The sequence below is a fragment of the Protopterus annectens genome, chromosome 17.part0 (assembly GCF_019279795.1).
Source record: "Protopterus annectens isolate FY-2018-M chromosome 17.part0, PAN1.0, whole genome shotgun sequence".
NCBI classification, from domain to species: domain Eukaryota; kingdom Metazoa; phylum Chordata; order Ceratodontiformes; family Protopteridae; genus Protopterus; species Protopterus annectens.
The window spans coordinates 17,564,917-17,589,556 of record NC_056751.1 but is presented as its reverse complement, the minus strand read 5'-3'; the positions used below and the strand labels follow the sequence as shown (position 1 = coordinate 17,589,556).

At 37.2% G+C, this 24,640-nt stretch overlaps 1 protein-coding gene across 2 annotated transcripts in view; it reads left to right on the top strand.

The window, feature by feature from the left end:
- The first annotated feature begins 330 nt into the window (after positions 1 to 330).
- Positions 331 to 24,640, top strand: part of POMK (protein O-mannose kinase) — a 243,299-nt gene continuing 218,989 nt past the window's right edge. Inside the window, exon 1 of one of the 2 annotated variants that reach the window (XM_044059713.1) lies at positions 331 to 580. The gene's annotated coding sequence lies outside the window, so the exon portion shown is untranslated. Of the gene's footprint in view, positions 638 to 24,640 lie in introns of both variants that reach the window. The other variant, XM_044059712.1, reaches the window with a different exon arrangement.

Below are 24,640 nucleotides of genomic sequence, written 5' to 3'. Positions count from 1 at the left end.
AAATCGTCTTCTGTGTGGAGACATGCGTGAAAGGGCGTACCTTCGTTGAAGGTTGTACGTTAGGGCTGGCAACTCAGTACGTAAAAATCTACTGCCAATCATTAGCGGACCGGAGTTCTGCTGTGGCGACCCCTAACCGGGAAAAGCCGAAAGATACAACAACAACAACAACAACAATAACAGCAATATCATCCATCCCCCAAGCACAAATAAAATATTCTTTAATTTTCTTGTTCAGATCTTTATTGTTCCTTCAGTGTCCAGCAGATGTCACTGTGGTATATAATGAGTAGTTCATTTGTACAATCATTCCAAGAAGCTTGATTTCTATCCTTGGTTGGGTACAGGAAATTACTCTAACTTTGGCATTGTTTTCAATCTGTAGTTTACTTTTCCACCAGTATCTTTGTTTAAAATTGTAGGATTGCATTTTGTTCATTAGCCTCTGATCAGGCACATTTAACACACATCTGCCTGAAGCTTGATATCTGGCTTCTGTTTAGCATTAGTTCAGTGCTGTCTGCAAAGAGGCAGTTATGTAAGCCTGGGATTTGTGTTTTCAGATGTCTTTGCAATTTAGGTAATCAACCAGCTATTTATATTTCCATTTTGGACTACAGCTGTTCCTGTGATGAAGGTATTTTTTTCTTTAAATTTCAATGGTTTAGGGGGTAAATGAAGCTTGTATTAAGTACAGGAGAATATATTAAAATAGATCCTGTCTCCCTAGTTTGTTATCTTAAGAATATCAAGATAATAGAAGTGTATGTGCATGAATCAACTGTCCTTTAAAACAGATGTCAGAATAGTTGAAATCATTTGCTGAGAAATTCATTTAAGATGGGTCTGCACTTGTTTTTTTTTTTTTTTTTTAATATGTGCAACTTAGGCAGAGAGAGCACAGTAAGAGGCTGTGGAGAACAGCAGATAGATTATTCTGTTTTATAAATAAGGTGAAGTTACATTAATAGAAACTGCATATGGAGGAAAGTGACATCCAATTCAAGTTGAGGTACCAATGTGCAGTAAAACAATGTAACTGAATACAATGTGTGTTACAGTAGTTTATATTAGCTTCTGGTGTGATCGTTTTAATTCAAATTGCAGAATAAGTGAGCAAAATATATCAGGCTTGTGTGCAAAGCCAAGATTCTAGAGAAGTTTGCTTTTATTTGGGATCCACATTCATTTCATATCACAAAATTAAAGAAAACATTTGTATGTCATTTGAAATAAGACAGTGAATTTTACTGAAATTGCTTTTGCTTAGGTTAACTACCTGCTTTTCCAGATTGCAGGAGTACAGTGTTAGCATTTTCTTCTCTGTCTTTAGTCACTTGTTTTCTGAATCATGTAGTAGACAAGGATATTTGGAAGAGTGTGTGGTAAGTAAAACTGTCAAGAGAAGTGGAACTGCACAGCTTTGCTGTGCTCTGGTAGTGCACGTGTTTATGGGGGAGATATACATAAAGCCTCGTGGATTTTAATTTAATTTGACTTTCTTTACTAGGAATGTCTGACTGGGTTTAGCAAAACCCCTTTTCAGTGGAGACCCAGGAAGAAAAGCTCTTCAGATCTTTTACAAAATTATCCAGATTAGATATGGTATGACAATATACAAACCTATATCCATATATGGACCCCCTTCATTCAGTCGAAATTTCAAAACATCGAACCTCTGATCAGTGGAGACCAGAGGACTGAAGTTTTGAAATATCAAATCTGTTAAAAAACTAAAACATGAAAAATTTTTATTTCATGATTTTGCAGGTGACAAGCCTGCTACTTAAATATACCAACTGCAAGATTGTACTACAATAAAGAAAACAGTAAAGTGCCTGTTCTGCACTGTATAGCTATCTCCATTGACTAGGTTCGATATTTCAAATTATCGATCCTCTGGTGTTCGCTGATCAGAGAAGATATGTATAGATGTAGATTTATGAGCACATACATGAGTGTATGAATGTGTGTATGTCTATATATATATATATGTGTGTATTCAAAGAGAAAAAAATGTCTTGTCATGATGTGTTGACAGGTTATATCATCACAATAATGGACAGAAGAATGGCAGTTAGAATGTGTTTTGCAGGAAGGACTCTGTATTGTCATATTCCGGGTTTACAGTATGACCTTAATAACGAGTATGTGGCTTATTTTAGGCACACTTACATTGAATAACTTTCAGGTGGTCTTATACTTGGAGAGCAAGAGTTTGGTTGCACATTCTTGCTATTAAGTCATGTACATTCAGAATGGACCTAGGGCTTTACCAAAGGTGTGCCTTCTCTCCTCCAGTTTATGACTTTTGTGGATCTTTGGTTTCTAGTATTACATTTTTGTGTTTCATAGATACTTTTGTGAATTGCACAGTTTCTGGAAGTTGTACTTAAAGCACTCTGGTTTCTCTACTGATTCTGCTAGGATAACTGCATGTCAATTCTTCACCTGTACTGAATAAACAGCAGATTCATAAAGGATTGCTCACTCACATTTAATGGCTTTTGCGCCAGATAAGTTAAGGAGTATGAATGCCTTTGCGCATAGTTTTTTGTCAACATGTGCATTCACAGTGAATATGTCATACTCCTGTCCCAAGAACATGTCAATTCTTGATAGTACTGCTTTTAAACATCAGTGTTTGAGATATGCAGTTTCATTTACTATTATGATGGCTTGTAAGTGTGCGGAAAATTCTTGTCATGCTTGAGTGTCTTTCCATATCGAACCTGTGATTTTTAACATTATTTTATTCCTTTCTTCAGTTTGGCACTATTTATATTGATATGAGACTAATAAAGTCCTAACAGCTTTAAAAATGCTAATCTTCCACATGATATGTTACATAAAACCCCCCATTCATCAGTGAGATGCAGAGTAACATGCTTAAAACATGAGCATAGCCCCTTAGAAAATATGTAGAAGCAGGTAGTATAATTTAGTGCTGTACACATCCTAACTTCATAATCCCCCCCAAGCCTTAACTTTGCTTTATCCTTCCTTCTAAAATTTGTTGCTGATCTTTTTTTTTTGTATATATATTGTGTTATCTATTGTTCAGAGTTCAGACACAAAATTCATTATGGTTTCTTTTCCTAATGGATGTAAGTGTATACAAAAATCACTTCCAGAAAAAAAAATGTTGTACCTGGGGAAGATGGCACTGGGGGTAGGAGTGCTGTCCATGTTAAAAAAAAGGAAGGAAAATGCACATGCAGGTTCCATCTAATACAGGTTTGAAGAGCTAAGGATACTGTACCATGCTGGCTTGAACTGTCACTGCTGTAGTTTTGCTGTCTGGGATTCTTATTTGTATTTGCTATTTTCTCTGTCTGTCATTCTTGCTCAGGGAATTCATTAAACAGCACTTTTCTGAAGCCTTTTTTCTTGTTTGCTTAGAATAAGGACAGACAACTGTGTGCCACATGGCTGCTGACTGAGAAGACGCACTGCTGGTATTCTTTGCTACAACATCCAATTAGTAACTGTAGTGTTATTTTTGACAGAAAAAGAAGCTACGCCTAATCACAAAAAGCTTGGATCAGATGTAAAATCTATTAGTGTTTGCACATTACGTAAGAGCACAAACGTTAAAAAAATACATAGGTAGGTATCCTGCCTAATATGCCTCTAGTTCCACCTGATGGGTAATAACTGCTATATCTTAAACCTATAAAGTTATAAGAATCCAAACTTCAAGAAAACAGCAGTAGCAAAAGCAGTGCACATGGATTATCAGCCCAAAACCTTTTAGATAATTTGTTAGCATTATTGTTTAATTTTGACTGGGTTAGTTGTACTAGACAGGACCGATGTGCCATGGCATTTGTGCTGATTATGGCAGTTTGGCCATGACAGCAGGGACATTTCACCTCCTCATTTTGGAATGGTTACATTATCATTTGTCTGTGTTTCAAATACAGTTTGAGTTTCACTTGTTGATGCACTACTGCTGATATCAGAATGTGCATACGGAGAGGTCCAAGTGCATGTAGAAGAGCAGAGATGTGGTGGAAGAAGTAGTTGTTGACCGTGCTGCTCATTCATACAAAGGGAGGGTAAATTGGTGAGCTGATCAAGTGGAGGATGCAGTGAAGATGCGGATTAGAACACTGGAGAATGCTCTCCCGTAGATGGTCTGGGAAAGCGAAGATGGTTCATTGAAGTGATTATTGTTCAATGTAGTCGAGACTAAACCCAAGGCAACTTTGGGGACCCTATGTTTGCTTGATATCCCTTCTGTCTTTTCTAAGCCTGGGCAGGTGTACGTCTTTCTTCCTCCTTTTTGCTGTATAACTAAAAAAGTCCTTGTCTTTCTTCCTGATCTCTTCTACTAACTCCCTTTCAGCTTGTGCCTTTGCTGCTATCACTGCCTTTGTTGCTTCTTGAGCTTGGAGTCTCCCAGTTTGCTCCTAGCAGATTCAGATACTGCCATATGCATTACCTCCCTTTTTTATTCTTTCCTTTAATCATTCATTGTTCTCCCATGTTGTGCCTTCATGAATGATACCCTGTTTAAATCAACCAGTCCCTTTCCTTTTTTTCATGTCTTGCTGAGTTTAAGCCCTCTGAGACTAAATTTAGAGATTTTGGCCTCTCTTTCTTCACCTGTCAAGTTTCTTAACCCATATATTTACTGAGTGTCGAACCACCAGAACCATTTCTCTGTTCCCACACTGTTTTTCATCTCCTTCTCTATGCCACTCCCCACCTAGCTGTCAAGACACTTCACCTAGATTCATACCCTTCTTTTTCAACTACCCCATTCTTGGCTTTAGTGTTCTTCCCTACTAAGCTTGCATTTGATGTTCTTTTTTTGTGGAAATTTCCACTTCACAGCCATCTTCCTGTCCTGATATTTACAAACAACATATATCAAGACACCCTCATGTCAGTGACCCACGTTTCTGTGATATCAGCAGTGTTTACCCACCCGACCTGCATCACTGATTGAAGCTTCACATTTTTTGATCCACACTTTTTGTAGTATAAAGTAATACTCCCCATCCACATTCCTAGTTTGTCTTGGTTATTTCTAGTTTTGCTGCCTTCTGCATCATTTTTCACCTGCTGTCTACTGCTTTATGGATAACCTCTTCCTGTTTCCACATTGCGTACATTCATTGAGATGTACCTTTCCGGCCTAGCAATAAACGGCATTGCCCTTTCTGGACAGTGATGGAACTTGTACCAAATAAACAGCTGGTCTCTCCACCCATCATTCTTTCAGTTTCAAGCCATTTTCCATTGTCCACTGCTGCAATGGGTCAGTATTATGCGTTATCATTTCTTTCCTCGGTGTGCAGATAACCGGTACAGATAACGCATTTAGGAAAACTTCTTGTAACACCATCTAATGGCATTTGCTTGCCACCTCTATGACCCTGATTGTTACTACCCCAGTTGTTTCCTATGACATGTCACTGAGGCCTAAATGCTCCATCAAATGCATCCTACTGTCTCCCTTGGTGATTACCTTGGTAACTTTTCCTCATGTCTTACTGAGTTTAAGCCCTGAGACTAATTTTACTGAGATTTGTTCATTCTTTCCTCACCTGCCAATATTCTTAACCGCATATGTTATTGAGTTTCAAATCACACTGACTTTCATTTCCTCTGTTTCCTTTTCCATTCCAGTATTGGCCTATCTGTAAACTTTCTTCCTCCATGTCTGCCACCCTCGGCCTTTATCACTGTCTGTGATGGTTGCAGCCGTCCCACGGCTTCCACTTCCTTCCTTCATCTTTTCTTGTGTTGTTCTGTAAAACCACTTCATTGTTCTGTCTCTTCTGCCTTCTCTCCCTCTCATCTGGCTGAGGTCTCTTTTTGCCCAGTCCTTCTCCTGCTTTCCTTGTAATGTTGGATCCTATATCGTTACATCTATCTATAGCTCTTCATCATTTGTCACTGCTCTCTGCCTGTCCATCCTTCTTGGTTTCGTTCTCTTTTCCCTTCTGATTGTGGCTGCCTTTCCAATATTTACCTTACTTTTGTTCTGCCCTACTTGATTGCACTCCCCTGATATCCCCTATTCATATCTTGCTGTACTCTACATTTTCCCATGCCTATCTTTTAGGCCATCCTGCTTACTGGACTCTTGTTTTTTTTCCCTTTTCTCCTGGCCCACTCAATCCTTTTTCACCTAGCTCTGTATGTTTTGTTATGAAGCTCCCACATTTTCCTTCAGACACCAAATCCTCCGCAACCTCAGAACTCCATTAGCCAGAGAACTGCTGCATCCCAGGCACCTAGGGTCACAGGTTCATAGTTATATACTAGGCTACCGACCACTAGGGCATTTATAAGCCTAGCCATGCAGTCCAACCCAATTGTGTCCCTATGTATCATGGACATTTAATAGGAGGTGGTTTGTTAGGAAGTTTCTAGAGGTCATTTGGGGGGTATTTTAATTTGGGCATTACTGTCTGCCTTTCTCTATCAGAGACCTGGGGGGGGGGGTCAGCCCCAGGATTAAAATGGGCAATTTCCCTTCCAAAGGTGAGACTCAAACACTGTACCTTTTGTCTGTGAGGTAAGCACCTTAACTATTATACCAAATTTCAACACGTCTCTCTCACACTGTTTTCATTCCACCTAAGATCATGTCACGTTGTATTCCTCATTTTTTATCATTTTGTTTTCTGTGGATCTGTGTTTTTTTTTAGTCTCTATAGGGCTTTCTGCCTTATGTTTTATGCTTAACCTACTGAAGTGGATAGGCTGTGCATATTTCACTCTCACAGTGAGAAAATGTTTTAATTGGTCATGATCTCTCACCTGTGTATCTTCAAATTATCTCCCGCCTGTGTATCTTCAAATTATCTCCCTTTTTCTTGTGTTCATCTGTTTTCTTGAAAACTGTTTTTCTTGAAATTTGTTGAATCCCTTGAAGTAAGTGACTCTTATATTTTGTCCCTGACTATTGGGTTCGGGACCTTTCTCCAAGAGTCTTTAATTTGATAAGTCTAGCACATTTTCCGTATACATTGCTATACAGAAAAGAATGGTACCCATTTAGGTAAGTTTCATTTGTTTCTTAAAGTACGCAGTCATCTACTTTGCAGTCTGGAATATGTATCTGTTAGGATCCCTTTCTATCTTAAACTGAAAGGTTTCTGCCACACCCTCTTTTGTTTTGCAGACTTTCCATATTTTCTTGAAAGTAAATGTATGGTGGGATGTGGTTATGTAATATATGGATATGGTGGGCTTTTAATATAATTCTTTCATTTTCAATAGTAGAGTTTTCGCATCTGGACGTGAAACTCTAGAATTTTAAAGTATTTTTCAAAATGTTTTCTGACTGATGCGAGGAAAGTGATTATAGTCTGAAAGTCAACTGTAGAACTAGGGCAAACTACATTAATAGTAGACTTAGCATTATTATCTTAGGTGACTGAAGGCCTCAGTGTTTGTCTTAAAGGATATAATTGAGTGTTAGATTCATCTGTATTTTTGCCCCATGACAAATTTGAAGTTGTGAAAGGATCATTCCCGTTGAGTTTTATTTCAGAGGTGTGACAGTGGTATTCTTCTCCATCTATTACTAGGGAAGTTATGGCCCAGTTCATTGAGATTTTTGAATGTTTCTTTAGAATTTGTTTTAAATTACTTAGTTTTTTGCTAGTTGTGACTGCCTTTATCCTTTTATCAATCCTTTAAGTTTATTCTGTTGCTTTTTTTTTTTCTTACTAATGTATTGTGTCAGATCACCTCTACTACTTTTTAAGCTTCTGTTAACATGTTTTCACTTTGGGTTGATGTGGTGGTCCCGTCTTCATTTGGTGGGTGAGGAAGTGTAGTAGAATTAGCTTGCGAGTTTTGTATGGATCACTAGTCCTACAGAGAGGTGGTGGTATTGATTACAACAGGTGCCAGTCATCGTGATAAGAATACTGGTTTGATCATTTTAATTTTTGTAACTCTTTCAGGGTAAGGACCTTTCTGTAAATTATCTATGACCCTGTTAACATTTCTCATTTGCTTTCTTAGCTTATTAGCAGTATATTTTAAGCTTCTTCCAGTAGAGTCTTTATCTTTTTTCTTAACTTTCTTCCTGTCAGTTATTAAAAACTGCCCAGAAGGAGGCAAGCACTTTAGTTTGTTTTTTTTTTTGTCAGTCTTGCTTTTAAATTATCTAGTATGTCTATATTAAAAGTTCAGTCTGCAGGAAAACTACGCGTGCCATCATTTTTTGTGAGCTCAATGCAGTCTAAATCTGCGCAGCTTTCTGCACCAAAATGCTGGTATACATGCCTATCAGGAGTTCAGTTCTGCTGTTCTTTTGTTGTTTCCACAATCACTTCCACATACTGTAATCCTCTCACTCACAGAAAGGGAAAAGCAAGAAATTTAAATTCCCTTACAGACATCTGCAGAAATTTAACACTGTGCTAAAACTGAGAAAATGGTGCGGGAAGAGATCTGCAGAGGCAGGGAAAATACAGGATAGGAAACTGGACCCAGAAAGGTGGTTCCTGCCACAGCAGTTTAAGGTGGCTGTGAAAGCTGAGTCATCTGCACCAGGTGTTGCAGGAAAGAGACAAAACTCAGAATTCAGCAAAGCAGAAAGTTCTTCATTTGTTCATGATCACAGGAGACCAAGCAATGTATTGCCATGAACAAAAGCAGAGTGTGTAAGCAAAACTATTATCACTAGGCTCTGTCTAATTAACCAGTAGAGAAAATATTTAGTTTTTTCATCTAATGCTGACAAAACATGCTTTTTTTCATTCTTATCATGTCATTAACTATGTTCAGTAGTAAGTTTTATACTTACAAAGTTTGTTATTAACAAAGAGTGCCATTTTCAGAGAAAGAAACAAAGCTTGATTTGGTCAAATGCTGCAGAGTGCATCTTAAAAAAGATGGAGTCTACTCTGACTCCATTTTTATGTGTCACAAAGTATTTTAGACAAGGCACTCAAAAAGAAGAAGGAGTCACAAATTGTAGTATAAGTAACACCACTGTGGAACTTTCTAACACTATTACTGACAGGGCACATCAGGCTGACTGCCTTGGCCCAATAAGAAAGGCAATTACCACTGAACCTAAAAAATGTTATACTTACTAGATATTAATTTTGTGTATTCATGGGCTGAAAGTTAAAAATCCAAAATATGGCATCAAAAGCATACTAAATGAGTTTGATAAAAAGTTAAAGAAGGTACATACATTACAGAGAGACAATATTTTCTCAACAGATGTATAACAGAAGTAAGTGTACCCAAGGTCTAAGAATATGAAACTTCCCAAAATGGTATTGGGAACAGTTGTTATATTTTCAAAGCACTAGTGGCATTTTTTTTAGTAAATTGGTACTACATGAAATAGTAGTAAATCACAATGAGAAACAAATTTCAGTGTTTAAGTAAGGAACTGGATTGCTTGAATAAGCAGATTGTGAACCATCAGTTTTTTTCCACATCAGCCATACTTGTTATAATAAATCCTGTTTTCATTTGAAATCATTAGATGATTAATTATATAAAAGAAAAAGGGGGACTGCAAAGGGACTTGTTAGATTTTAAAGAAGGACATGCTTATGAGCTCCTAGGTAGTAAAAAGCTCAAAAAATGAACAGCCAATCAGAATAATTTCAATTATGTGATCACTAGTTCCTTGAACAGCCAGGAATTCAGAGAGCCACAAGCTATAAAAGGAAAAACAGAAAGGACCTTGAAGTGGAGAAAGACTTGACAACAAAGGGAGTAATGCTGATATGTAAAAACTAGTGCTTGAACAAGAATAGCTTTAAAGACTACCAGGATGTATTACAGGGAAGTAAATTATCAAAGGGACATGAAGTAGAGGTGAACCTTCCTTTAATTCTGGATAAAACTCTTTCTGTTGATTCTTATTGTACTGAGAGTAATGAGTGTTTGTTTCATTTTACTGGCAGTTGTTGTATCTTTCGGCTTTTCCTGGTTAGGGGTCACCACAGTGGAACTCCGGTCTGCTAATGATTGGCAGTAGATTTTTACATACCGACTTGCCAGGCCTGATGCACAACCTTCAACGAAGGTACGCCCATTCACGCATGTCTCCACACAGAAGACGCTTTAGCTAAGAATCAAACAGGACAACGTCTTACTGTGAGGCGACAACGCTACCGCAGAAAATAGTTTTTCTAAAGACAGATTACTTAGTTATAACTAATGAAGGAAATTCTGTTGTTTTTTAATAAACAAATGTCTACAATGGTTGTATAGGTGCTGAATTTAATATTAACCCAGACAATGCTTATGATACAGTAGATGTTAATATTATTGATGTTGTTGTTGAGTCTTTCGGCTTTTCCTAGTTAGGGGTCGCCACAGTGGAACTCCGGTCCGCTAATGATTGGTAGTTGATTTTTATGTGCCGAGTTACCAGCCCTGATGCACAACCTTCAACGAAGGTACGCCCATTCACGCATGTCTCCATGCAGAAGACGCACTAGCTGAGAATCAAACTGGACAGTGTCTTACTGTGAGGCGACAACGCTACCGCAGCACCACCACCGTGGTATTTACTAAAATAGAAGAGTTTTAACAGTTGTGGAGACAGAACAAAGTGCAATCTTCTCACACTAGCACTGATGAAAAAAGGTTGTTTAACTGCTTTAACTCCTTTGAATACTGAAATTAGAGATCCTTTGTCTGTAGGCAAACAAACATGCTATTGCAGGAAAGAGACAGCTTTTTATATTGTATTGGCAGAGAAAAGAAGTTTTGAGTTTTTGAAGTTTGTAACTTAAGTCCTCATAGCCTTTAGTTCTTGAAGTTTATAAACTGAGTTCTCATAACTTATAGACATGCAAAGGGCATTGTTAAAAGAAAGGCTTTAATTTATACTGTTTTTCCATGCAAATCTAGATAGGATTTTGAACTCAAGTTATACCCAAGAAAATTGAATGTTAGTCATATTTTTACTGAAACAAGGCATTCTGATACAGTGATCGAGGGCTTTATATGCACTAGTACCTTTAACCACCATTAAATATGATTATTCAAACTTACAAAACAGCTTGTGAACAAGATATTATACAATGTCTAAGAAACCAGAACTCATATAATTTTTTCAGTATGACTATGGAAGAGTGGGATTTAGTGGGGAAAAAAAATTATGATGGCAGATAAAGGTGGGGGACGAAGTAAACAATAGGCATTGAAAATATTTTAGAAAGCAAAGATTACTGTCAGGAAGTCAGTGTATATAACACCAGTAATGCATATAAATGTATAAATAGTGATTGTTTGATTTTTCACATACCAGCAGTCTTACTTTAGACGTCTGCAACTTTCTTACTGTGGAACATCTTGCGTTACTAAGTTTTTTGGTATTACTGAGTAACCGATATCAGCTCACAATTCACCTTTTAAGTCAGTCACTTCAGTCAAAGCTTCAAAAGCAAAACCAATAGCTATTCTAATTGACAGGTTTTAGTAAACGTATTCAGGAACAGCAATTTTTATATCAGAGTGTCATGGTATTTTTTTCAGAAAAGTTGTAATTTGTAGGCCTCAAACCAGAAAACCGGCCAGATTAATTAAATTAAAGATTTGTGTACAATCTTTTCCTAAAAATCAGGATTAAAGAAAGTGCAAACAAAGTTACCTTATTTACCTGGATTTTGAGATCATTATTAAACCAGATGTAATGTGTAAATTGAAAGACATTGTGTTAAGCCAGAATTATTTTGGATTTAATGGCAAATTTTACCATCAAGTTTGTGGATTAGCAGTGAGGGAGGTAGTAGCTCCCACTTTCACTAACCTGTTATTAATTACATGTTAAAATGAATTCATTTGCCATTCAGAAACAACATCAAGTTATACATTTGATATACAGATACTTTTAGTTTCATCTGGGAAGGTAGGGAAGGCTATTTTGTTAAGTTTGTGGAACACATAAACAAGTGCACAACTTAAATGATGTTTTTTTCTAGTCAAAATCCCAGATCAGTGATTTAAATGTAAGCAGCATATTGCAGTCTAAAATGTACAGAAGACCTACCTTCAGCAACACATTTTTACATGCCAATATCTGCTACCCAATATATGTCAAAAATAATATTATTAAAAGTCAGGCTATAAGAGTATCAAGCTTAACAACAGAAGTCACTATATTTATCACTGAACCACAGACTTTGAAGTAAATGTTGTTAAATAAAGGATATGACAGTACTGAGATTGATCTTATTTTCAAGGAGGTAAAAAAAAATCAGAATATATACCTAAACTAGCGCACAGAGGAAAGAGAATGACTTAAGGGATGAGTAAATACCTTATTTGGCTTTTCTCAGAAGATAACCAAAATATAAAAATAATTTTAAGTGAGAGTTGGGAAACATTTCTAGTAAATGCTGAAGTACTGAAGCATGTGGATGATAAATATTACTTTATTTTTGATAGAAACAAAAACAAAAAAGCAATAAAAATAGCTCTGACATTAAATGGACTGGCACTTTTTGCATGTGGGATTTGTAACCACGAAAGTATATATCCAATAGCAAATATTTTGTTAAAAAACATGGTAAGAAAACTAGTGCTAAACACCATTGTACTTTGCACTGCAATGGAGTTTATCTTCCCATTTGTAGCACACAAGAATAATGTTATGTAGGTAAAATAGAGAATATATGAGCATATGGTAGCTATCAGAAAGAGTAATATAAAATGCACTGTGTAAACATTCTAAGACCTGTATCATTTCTAAGACATTTTCTTTTTATGTATTTGATCAATTAGATTGTGTAATTTTACAAGGTGATCTTAATGACTTGTTGGAAAACAAAGATGTGTGCTGGTAGTTTAGGTTAGAGGCTAACCTGCTTACTGGCCTCAGTAACATTATAAGTAATAAGTGTGTTTTAAACCTGAATGCAGCAAAACCTGAGAGTTTAAACTAATTGGTTAGTTTTAGAACACGTGACTTGGGTATATATTTTTTAAACCATCCTGTAATGAGAGTTGTTAGTCTAACTAAGTTTTTTGATTAAACAGAGACATCAACTCAGTTTCCCAGTCTAGCAATTTTATTTATTTATTCACATTTGATTTCCAGAAAGCTCTGACTGGGTAGGAGGTGGAGTCCATTTTCAGTGGAGGCCCAGGGAGAAAAGCTCTGAAGTATTTCAAAACATGTTAAGAATGATAATTTTACAATATTCAAAAATAATATAAAAAATGCCAACAGTTTAAATAAATATACCAAATCAGACATAATATGAAAACATTGTTTAAGAATATATGCAAGTTATATGACAGTTATTTAATATTTAGAGAAATTCTAGCCAGTTTATATAGAAGTTAAAGGTAAGTTAGTATAAAACAAACAGAATTTGCAGTATGAAGTGGGAGGAAAGTATGATTATGGTATATCTAAAGAGAAAGCCGGGGAGATAAATTGATAAAAGTAATGAAGTGAGTGAAGAAGGAAGAGTACGGAGGTGTAAGATATGAATAGCTACTTGTTCACATTTAGGGATATAGTTTATCCTGGTGCTGAGCAAAAACAGAGCAAGCTTTTGGCTAGGAAGTCTTTCAGAGTGGTTTTGAAAGATGGGGGGGGGGGGGGGGAGTATTGACCTGATGGACACAGGTGAGAAGTTCCAGGCCATAGCAACATGGTACAAGTATAGATAGTGCCCAACAGATTTGATAGATTTGTGGACAGACAGGAGTTTTTGGTCATGGGATCGTAATGACTGAATGGAAACATAGTTGTGTAGAAAGTTATTTAGTGCTGGACATGCAGATGGATATTTGATCATTTTATGAGTGACTTTCTGTGAGTACCACAAACTTTCCGGCCGTGCGTCACCCACACGCGCAGCAATTGGTTTTGACTTTCTGTGAGGCAATTCCTTATAAGTTTAGTACATTTATTGAGAGCTTAGTGATTTATAGATGGTAGCCTAGAATTTAAATAACCATACTTCTTTAAAAAAAACTTTGTTAAATTCTTATGACCTAGAGTAGACAATGACATAGGTACACATACAATAAGAGAAAACAAACCACAGCAAACAATTTTCATTTTCTTGCATTGTACATGTGTGATTCCTTTTATTATTCACTCTCTCCAAAAAAGGAAGCCAATCTGGTGGTCCCCTGCTATAAACAAACTATACAACAGAAGGAAGAAACTGTTGCAGAAAAGAGGAAAATCCCAGGATGCAAAAAACTTCCTCACCAGCCTCAGTAAGAAGCTGAGATCCCTCATAAAATCCTCAAAAGCTAGTTACGAAAATAAAATTGCCAAAGATTCCAAAGACAACCACAAGGCATTCTACAGTTATGTCAAGAATCTAAATGGCAATGTTCAGATCTGCTCTGAGCTACAACAGAATGGCATTAAATATACTGATCCCAAGGATATTGCCAATATCCTGGCAGATCGATTTAGTGCCAACTTCACCCCCCTCTCACCCCCTAAAAAGCCCATTTCAATACCAAAAGATTGCCAAATTCCAGTAATCATGCCCACACAGGTAGAAATCTCACTCTCCAAAGCTAAGAATACAGCATCCATGGGACCAGATGACATCCCAGGCTGTGTACTACATGAACTACAAAATGAACTGGCACCTCGCCTAAGTGTCATGTTTAATCATAGCCTCACCTCAGGCTTTGTGCCCACTGATTGGTGCACAGCTATAGTTATCCCACTCCACAAGGGAGGATCCGCCTTGGATCCCGGGAACTGACAAGCCTGATCTGCAAGGGCATGGAACTTATACACAGAGACATTGGCAACCTTCAAACACTGGACCCTATCCAGTTTGGGTTTGTGAAGGGCCGATCCTGTCTCCTGAATCTGATTGACTTCTTCGAATCAGTCTCCAGAGCTGTGGACGAGGGCAAGGCAGTCCACACAGCCTATCTGGACCTCGTCAAGGCCTTCGACACCATCCCCCACTCTGGAATCATAGATAAACTTACTAAGCTGGGTATACATCCCTACGTCACTCGATGGGTTGCCAACTGGCTTACTGACAGAATCCAGACTGTAAAAGTAGCTGACTCCAAATCCAGCTCCAGACAAGTGACAAGTGGAGTACCTCAGGGTTCACTCCTGCAACCACTCTTGTTTGGCATCTACTTCTCTGAAGTACAGGCCAACACTAAGGTACTCTGGCTAACAAAGTTCGCAAATGACTGCAAACTGGGCGCCATTATTGAATCCCCAAATGATGTGGATATTCTACAAAAGGGCCTTACAGAAACAGATGCCTGGTGCCAGAGCCATGGGCTCAAGCTTAATGCCAAGAAATGTATAGTTATCCCCTTTGGAAAAAAAACATGTACCCATGAATTACCACATAGGTGGCAGGACACTAAACTTCAAAAGTGTGATAAGAGATTTAGGGACACAGATGGACAGTGGTCTCACTTTCGATAACCACATCACCACAACAGTCAGGAAATCCTTCTATGTGGCACACCTCATCACTAAGGGCTTTTCATCCAGAAAAAAGGAGGTCATTGTCCCACTGTACTCATCCCTCATTAGACCCATTATAGAGTATAATGCCCCATTTGGTATGCACCTCACAAGACATCTGCAACAGCTGGAAAGGCCACAGAAATACCTCATTAAAAGAATCACAGGCCTAAAGCAGATGCTATATGCTGACCATCTAAAAAAAACTCCAGCTATACTTTGTGGCATATCGTCTACTCAGAGGTGATCTCTGCTTAACATACAAGGCCATGTCAAACCTTGAGCTGTTGGAACTGCTCCACTTAAAGAAATCCCAATCCCTCAGAGCCACACGCTCCAGGGATCTAAACCTTGTCATCACAATGAACAAAACATGCTGAAGGGATAGGTACCTGACCCAGAGACTCCCCATAGTGGAATAGACTGCCCATACATGTCAAGCAGAGCGCCTCATTGGCCGTCTTCAAAATGAACCTTGATGATTGGATGGGAGATGGGAAATTCACCCCGGGGATCATGTCAGTCGCCCTGCTAGACAGGGGTCCAGAGAAATAAATATTGTGGGAAGAAATATCCAGGGAATTGTTATGGCTAGGCTTGCATAGGCCCTAGGGCCAATAGCCTACTACCAACGTATGAACTCCAACATTGCATAAATTGCTTGATTCCTGCCTTCGCTTAAACCTCACTCCTCTTCCTCCTTGGCATTATTCTGTATGTATTGATCCCACACATTCTGTTTATTTCTATGTAGTTTGCTCCTTCATTTTTGTTAAGATTCCACCTCCATTTCTTTTATCTCATTTCAGTGCTTCAATTACACTTGGTTTAGATTTTGATTTCCATTTTCTAGTAATTGCTTTTTTTGGCAGACAATAGCCTTACAGTTTGTAACACATTACCATGTGTTGACAATTCAGATCCTGTATCACAGCTCAAAAGTAATCTCCTTATTTACAACCATTTGCTTCCCCAACATTTCTGACAAAGTACTATGTAGGGATTTTTTTTAAATCTGCCACATCATCACATTCACAAAAAAATTATATTCCCAGTTACCTCTAGTCTACTGAGGACAAATTCTGTGAAGTCTTGGGTATAAAAATACCTATGCAACCACTTCCAGTCAAAAATCCAAAATCTTTGGGACTGTTGCATACTTGGGAGCCATACAGATTTTCTCTTACTGTTCTTTTGTTTATTGAATTCAAATTTTATCTTCCCAATATTTTATTTTATTTAGTTCAGTCTGGTAACTGGGTTAGTAGACTGGTTATCAGACCCTTTTCAACCATGATCCAGACCGAATGACAGAATAAAAGCAATGCAACAAAAACTGAAGACACATCTAACTTTAATACAGTGCAGTTGTCAGAGTACAGTGCTTCAGAGAAGACAGTTTTTTATGGCAAAACAAAACATGGAGGGTAGACAAACATGGACAGAAGGTACAGAATCAAAGAGAGATAACAATATAGCATATACCCTGTGATTGATTCTTATAGTCAACATGTAGTATTTTATATGATGCATCTAAAAGCTCTACCAGAAATGATCTTTTACTTGGTACTCCCCTATCCCTTTATATTTATCTATATTATGTTATCAATCCCTTGTAGGGAAAGCAGTGTCTAACCTGCAATACAAACTCATGCTTAGACTCATCCCACTCTATTACCTTTCCCTACTGAGTTTTTTTTCTCCCAATGTCTTGGTTCCTTTGCTAATTTAAGTTTTAATTACTTTTGATCAGATTGCACTGGAAGGCACTAGGTTCAGTCTGATGTAGGTGAAATCCTGGGGTTCCAGTGACTATAACTCTAGCACTGGAAGGCACTAGGTTCAGTCTGATGTAGGTGAAATCCTGGGGTTCCAGTGACTATAACTCCAGCACTGGAAGGCACTAGGTTCAGTCTGATGTAGGTGAAATCCTGGGGTTCCAGTGACTATAACTCTAGCCTTCAGCTGCAAAGTGTAAACGTTATTTGGTTGTGGCAGGTATTAGCCATTACCTGAGGCAGCAGTCCCCATTTAACTTTCACTACTAATGCCAGCTGTACCTTGCTTATTAAATTGATGCCAGCAGTGCAGATTGTGAGACTATAGCCTCGTGTTTCTGACACTTTGGGTAACGTAAGATCTACATCCACAATTTATTTGTCACAGAAAATCATGTTTTAAGCAGCAGAAATGCTCATACAGAAAAAAATAAACCATTACTGGTATTTGTGAATTGGCATTCAGAAAGTTAGAATGATGCTGTTTCATTATCTGCACACCTAAATGTGCAACCTAAGTAGCGTTGATACCCAAGTATCCAGATTTATCATAGTAAATATTAAGCAGTTTCAGATGTATAGCCTGTTTTAGTTAGCATTGCTAATGGGCTTACATGACGAGTAGAATATGCTAGATTACCAAGTTGTATTACATTGTTTCCATTCATGTTGGAGATATGACTGTTATTCAAGTTCAGGAATGTACTACATATCTGGAGTATATATGCACCATTACACTAGAAGTAAAATAAATAAAGATATATATATATATATATATATATATATATGTGTGTGTGTGTGTGTGTTTGTGTGTGTGTGTATAAGGGTATATTTATTAGAGAATGACATTGAAATCAAAAGCCCCAGTACTGACATTATTTGATTGTCAGGATCAGTGTCAACATTCAGATGCATTTAAGTCCTTTACTGTGAAATAATATTCTTAGATGGATTCTGTGCTTGAGATTGTAGGTAATATTTTTTGTAAATTTACTATGAATCGTCATAGAATGATTGGAATATGGCCTTTTATATAATGTTACTGAAGGACGGGTTTTACATGAATTTGACAGTAGTGGTTTGGCTCATTGTACTTTATTTCCATTTTGGTGAGTGCACAACTTCTCTTCAGGGTAAGGAATGCAGTATATGTCCAGGGTATATCTGTAGATAGTTAGCATTACTTCAAAAGTAAAATATAAATAACTAATTAAAACACACAGATGTCGCACCATTGAGAAATTTAATAAAAAATTGTACTACATAAGTGCTTTCATCCCAAAAGTAAGGATTTCATCAGATGCAAACCATTAAAAAGTGCAGTCCTATATAAGGAGTGTAAATAGGTCATATGTAAAATCTCATACTAATTATCATCCTATATAGTTACATCTATCTATAGCTCTTCATCATTTGTCACTGCTCTCTGCCTGTCCATCCTTCTTGGTTTCGTTCTCTTTTCCTTTCTGATTGTGGCTGCCTTTCCAATATTTACCTTACTTTTGTTCTGCCCTACTTGATTGCACTCCCCCAATATCCCCTATTCATATCTTGCTGTACTCTACATTTTCCCATGTCTATCTTTTAGGCCATCCTGCTTACTGGACTCTTGTTTTTTTTTTCCCTTTTCTCATGGCCCACTCAGTCCTTTTTCACCTAGCTCTGTATGTTTTGTTGTGAAGCTTCCACGTTTTCCTTCAGACACAAAATCCTCTGCAACCTCAGAACTCCATTAGCCAGAGAGCTGCTGCATCCCAGGCACCTAAGGTCACAGGTTCATAGTTATATACTAGGCTACCGACCACTAGGGCATTTATAAGCCTAGCCATGCAGTCCAACCCAATTGTGTCCCTATGTATCATGGACATTTAATAGGAGGTGGTTTGTTAGGAAGTTTCTAGAGGTCATTTGGGGGGTATTTTAGTTTGGGCATTACTGTCTGCCTTTCTCTAGCAGAGACATGGGGGGGGTCAGACCCAAGATTAAAATGGGCAATTTCCCTTCCAAAGGTGAGACTCAAACACTGTACCTTTTGTCTGTGAGGTAAGCACCTTAACTGTTATACCAAATCTCAACACATCTCTCTCACACTGTTTTCATTCCACCCAAGATCATGTCACGTTGTATTCCTCATTTTTTTATCATTTTTTTCTGTGGATCTGTGTTTAAGTCTCTATAGGGCTTTCTGCCTTATGTTTTATGCTTAACCTACTGAAGTGGATAGGCTGTGCATATTTCACTCTCACAGTGAGAAAATGTTTTAATTGGTCATGATCTCCCGCCTGTGTATCTTCAAATTATCTCCCTTTTTCTTTTGTTCATCTGTTTTCTTGAAAACTGTTTCTCTTGAAATTTGTTGAATCCCTTGAAGTAACTGACTCTTGTATTTTGTCCCTGGCTGTTGGGTTCGGGACCTTTCTCCAAGAGTCTTTAATTTGATAAGTCTAGCGCATTTTCCGTATACATTGCTATACAGAAAAGAATGGTACCCATTCAGGTAAGTTTCATTTGTTTCTTAAAGTACACAGTCATCTACTTTGCACTCTGGAATATGTATCTGTTAGGATCCCTTTCTATCTGAAACTGAAAGGTTTCTGCCACACCCTCTTTTGTTTTGCAGACTTTCCATATTTTCTTGAAAGTAAATATATGGTGGGATGTGGTTATGTAATATATGGATATGGTGGGCTGTTAATATAATTCTTTCATTTTCAATAGTAGAGTTTTGCATCTGGACGTCAAACTCTAGAATTTTAAAGTATTTTTCAAAGTGTTTTCTGACTGATGCGAGGAAAGTGATTATAGTCTGAAAGTCCACTGTAGAACTAGGGCAAACTACATTAATAGTAGACTTAGCATTATTATCTTAGGTGACTGAAGGCCTCAGTGTTTGTATTAAAGGATATAATTGAGTGTTAGATTCATCTGTATTTTTGCCCCATGACAAATTTGAAGTTGTGAAAGGATCATTCCCGTTGAGTTTTATTTCAGAGGTATGACAGTGGTATTCTTCTCCATCTATTACTAGGGAAATTATGGCCCAGTTCGTTGAGATTTTTGAATGTTTCTTTAGAATTTGTTTTAAATTACTTATTTTTTTGCTAGTTGTGACTGCCTTTATCCTTTTATCAATCCTTTAAGGTTATTCTGTTGCTTTTTAGTTTTTCTTACTAATGTATTGTCAGATCAGTACCTCTACTTAGTTTAAGCTTCTGTTAACATGTTTTCACTTTGGGTTGATGTGGTGGTCCCGTCTTCATTTGGTGGGTGAGGAAGTGTAGTAGAATTAGCTTGCGAGTTTTGTATGGATCACTAGTCCTACAGAGAGGTGGTGGTATTGATTACAACAGGTGCCAGTCATAGTGATAAGAATACTGGTTTGATCATTTTAATTTTTGTAACTCTTTCTGGGTAAGGACCTTTCTGTAAATTATCTATGACCCTGTTAACATTTCTCAATTGCTTTCTTAGCTTATTAGCAGTATATTTTAAGCTTCTTCCAGTAGTCTTTATCTTTTTTCTTAACTTTCTTCCTGTCAGTTATTAAAAACTGCCCAGCAGGAGGCAAGCACTTTAGTTTGTTTTTTGTTTTTTTTGTCGGTCTTGCTTTTAAATTATCTAGTATGTCTATATTAAAAGTTCAGCCTGCAGGAAAACTACGCGTGCCATCATTTTTTTTGAGCTCAGTGCAGTCTAAATCTGCGCAGCTTTTTGCACCAAAATGCTGGTATATATGCCTAGCAGGAGTTCAGTTCTGCTGTTCTTTTATTGTTTCCACAATCACTTCCACATACTGTAATCCTCTCACTCACAGAAAGGGAAAAGCAGGAAATTAAAATTCCCTTACAGACATCTGCAGAAATTTAACACTATGCTAAAACTGAGAAAAGGGTGCGGGAAGAGATCTGCAGAGGCAGGGAAAAAGCAGGATAGGAAACTGGGCCCAGAAAGGTGGTTCCTGCCACAGCAGTTTAAGATGGCTGTGAAAGCTGAGTCATCTGCACCAGGTGTTGCAGGAAAGAGACAAAACTCAGAATTCAGCAAAGCAGAAAGTTCTTCATTTGTTCATGATCACAGGAGACCAAACAATGTATCCTGTATTGCCATGAACAAAAGCAAAGTGTGTAAGCAAAACTATTATCACTAGGCTGTGTCTAATTAACCAGTAGAGAAAATATTTAGTTTTTTCATCTAATGCTGACAAAACATGCTTTTTTTCATTCTTATCATGTCATTAACTATGCTCAGTAGTAAGTTTTATACTTACAAAGTTTGTTATTAACAAAGAGTGCCATTTTCAGAGAAAAGAAACAAAGCTTGATTTGGTCAAATGCTGCAGAGTGCATCTTAAAAAAAGATGGAGTCTACTCTGACTCCATTTTTATGTGTCACAAAGTATTTTAGACAAGTCTCTCAAAAAGAAGGAGGAGTCACTAATTGTAGTATAAGTAACACCACTGTGGAACTTTCTAACAATATTACTGACAGCGCACATCAATCAGGCTGACTGCCTTGGCCCAATAAGAAAGGCAATTACCACTGAACCTAAAAAATGTTATACTTACTAGATATTAATTTTGAGTATTCACAGGCTGAAAATTAAAAATCCAAAATATGGCATCAAAAGCATACTAAATGAGTTTGATAAAAAGTTAAAGAAGGTACATACATTACAGAGAGACAATATTTTCTCAACAGATATATAACAGAAGTAAGTGTACCCAAGGTCTAAGAATATGAAACTTTCCAAAATGGTATTGGGAACAGTTGCTTGAATAAGCAGATTGTGAACCATCAGTTTTTTTCCACATCAGCCATACTTGTTATAATAAATCATGTGTTCATTTGAAATCATTAGATGATTAATTATATAAAAGAAAAAGGGGGACTGCAAAGGGACTTGTTAGATTTTAAAGAAGGACATGCTTATGAGCTCCTAGGTAGAAAAAGCTCAAAAAATGAACAGCCAATCAGAATCATTGCAGTTATGTGATCACTAGTTCCTTGAACAGCATGGAATTCAGAGAGCCACAAGCTATAAAAGGAAAAACAGAAAGGACCTTGAAGTGGAGAAAGACTAGACAACAAAGGGAGTAATGCTGATATGTAAAAACTAGTGTGTGAACAAGAATAGCTTTAAAGACTTCCAGGATGTGTTACAGGGAGTAAATTATCAAAGGGACACGAAGTAGAGGTGAACCTTCCTGTAATTCTGGGTAAAACTCTTTCTGTTGATTCTTATTGTACTGAGAGTAATGAGTGTTTGTTTGATTTTACTGGCAGTTGTTGTATCTTTCGGCTTTTCCCGGTTAGGGGTCACCACAGCGGAACTCCGGTCCGCTAATGATTGGCAGTAGATTTTTACGTACCGACTTACCAGGCTTGACGCACAACCTTCAACGAAGGTACGCCCATTCACGCATGTCTCCACACAGAAGACGATTTATCTGAGAATCGAACAGGACAACGTTGTACTGTGAGGCGACAACGCTACCGCAGCACCACCACCACAGAAAATAGTTTTTCTAAAGACATATTACTTAGTTATAACTAATGAAGGAAATTCTGTTGTTTTTTTAATAAACAAATGTCTACAATGGTTGTATAGGTGCTGAATTTAATATTAACCCAGACAATGCTTATGATACAGTAGATGTTAATATTATTGATGTTGTTGTTGAGTCTTTCGGCTTTTCCTGGTTAGGGGTCACCACAGTGGAACTCCGGTCCGCTAATGATTGGTAGTTGATTTTTACGTGCCGAGTTACCAGCCCTGATGCACAACCTTCAACGAAGGTACGCCCATTCATGCATGTCTCCACGCAGAAGACGCTCTAGCTGAGAATCGAACCGGACAGTGTCTTACTGTGAGGCGACAACGCTACCGCAGCACCACCACCATGGTATTTACTAAAACAGAAGAGGTTTAACAGTTGTTGAGACAGAACAAAGTGCAATCTTCTCACACTAGCACTGATGAAAAAAGGTTGTTAACTGCTATAACTCCTTTGAATACTGAAGTTAGAGATCCTTTGTCTGTAGGCAAACAAACACGCTATTGCAGGAAAGAGACAGCTTTTTATATTGTATTGGCAGAGAAAAGAAGTTTTGAGTTTTTGAAGTTTGTAACGTAAGTTCTCTTAGCCTTTAGTTCTTGAAGAGGTAAAAAAAAATCAGAATATATACCTAAACTAGTGCACAGAGGAAAGAGAATGACTTAAGGGATGGGTAAATACCTTATTTGGCTTTTCTCAGAAGATAACCAAAATATAAAGATAATTTTAAGTGAGAGTTGGGAAACATTTCTAGTAAATGCTGAAGTACTGAAGCATGTGGATGATAAATCTTACTTTATTTTTGATCGAAACAAAAACAAAAAAGCAATAAAAATAGCTCTGACATTAAATGGACTGGCACTTTTTGCATGTGGGTTTTGTAACCACAAAAGTATATATCCAATAGCAAATATGTTGTTAAAAAACATGGTAAGAAAACTAGTGCTAAACACCATTGTACTTTGCACTGCAATGGAGTTTATCTTCCCATTTGTAGCACACAAGAATAATGTTATGTAGGTAAAATAGAGAATATATGAGCATATGGTAGCTATCAGAAAGAGTAATATAAAATGCACTGTGTAAACATTCTAAGACCTGTATCATTTCTAAGACATTTTCTTTTTATGTATTTGATCAATTAGATTGTGTAATTTTTACAAGGTGATCTTAATGACTTGTTGGAAAACAAAGATGTGTGCTGGTAGTTTAGGTTAGAGGCTAACCTGTTTACTGGCCTCAGTAACATTATAAATAATAAGTGTGTTTTAAACATGAATGCAGAAAAACCTGAGAGTTTAAACTAATTGGTTAGTTTTAGAACACGTGACTTGGGTGTATATTTTTTAAACTGTCCTGTAATGAGAGTTGTTAGTCTAACTACATTTTTTGATTAAACAGAGACATCAACTCAGTTTCCCAGTCTAGCAATTTTATTTATTTATTCACATTTGATTTCCAGAAAACTCTGACTAGGTAGGAGGTGGAGTCCATTTTCAGTGGAGGCCCAGGGAGAAAAGCTCTGAAGTATTTCAAAACATGTTAGGAATGATGATTTTACAATATTCAAAAATAATATAAAAAATGCCAACAGTTTAAATAAATATACCAAATCAGACATAATATGAAGACATTGTTTAAGAATAGATGCAAGTTATATGACAGTTATTTAATATTTAGAGAAATTTTAGCCAGTTTATAGAGAAGTTAAAGGTAAGTTAGTATAAAACAAACAGAATATGCAGTATGAAGTGGGAGGAAAGTATGATTATGGTATATCTAAAGAGAAAGCCGGGGAGATAAATTGATAAAAGTAATGAAGTGAGTGAAGAAGGAAGAGTACGGAGGTGTAAGACATGAATAGCTACTTGTTC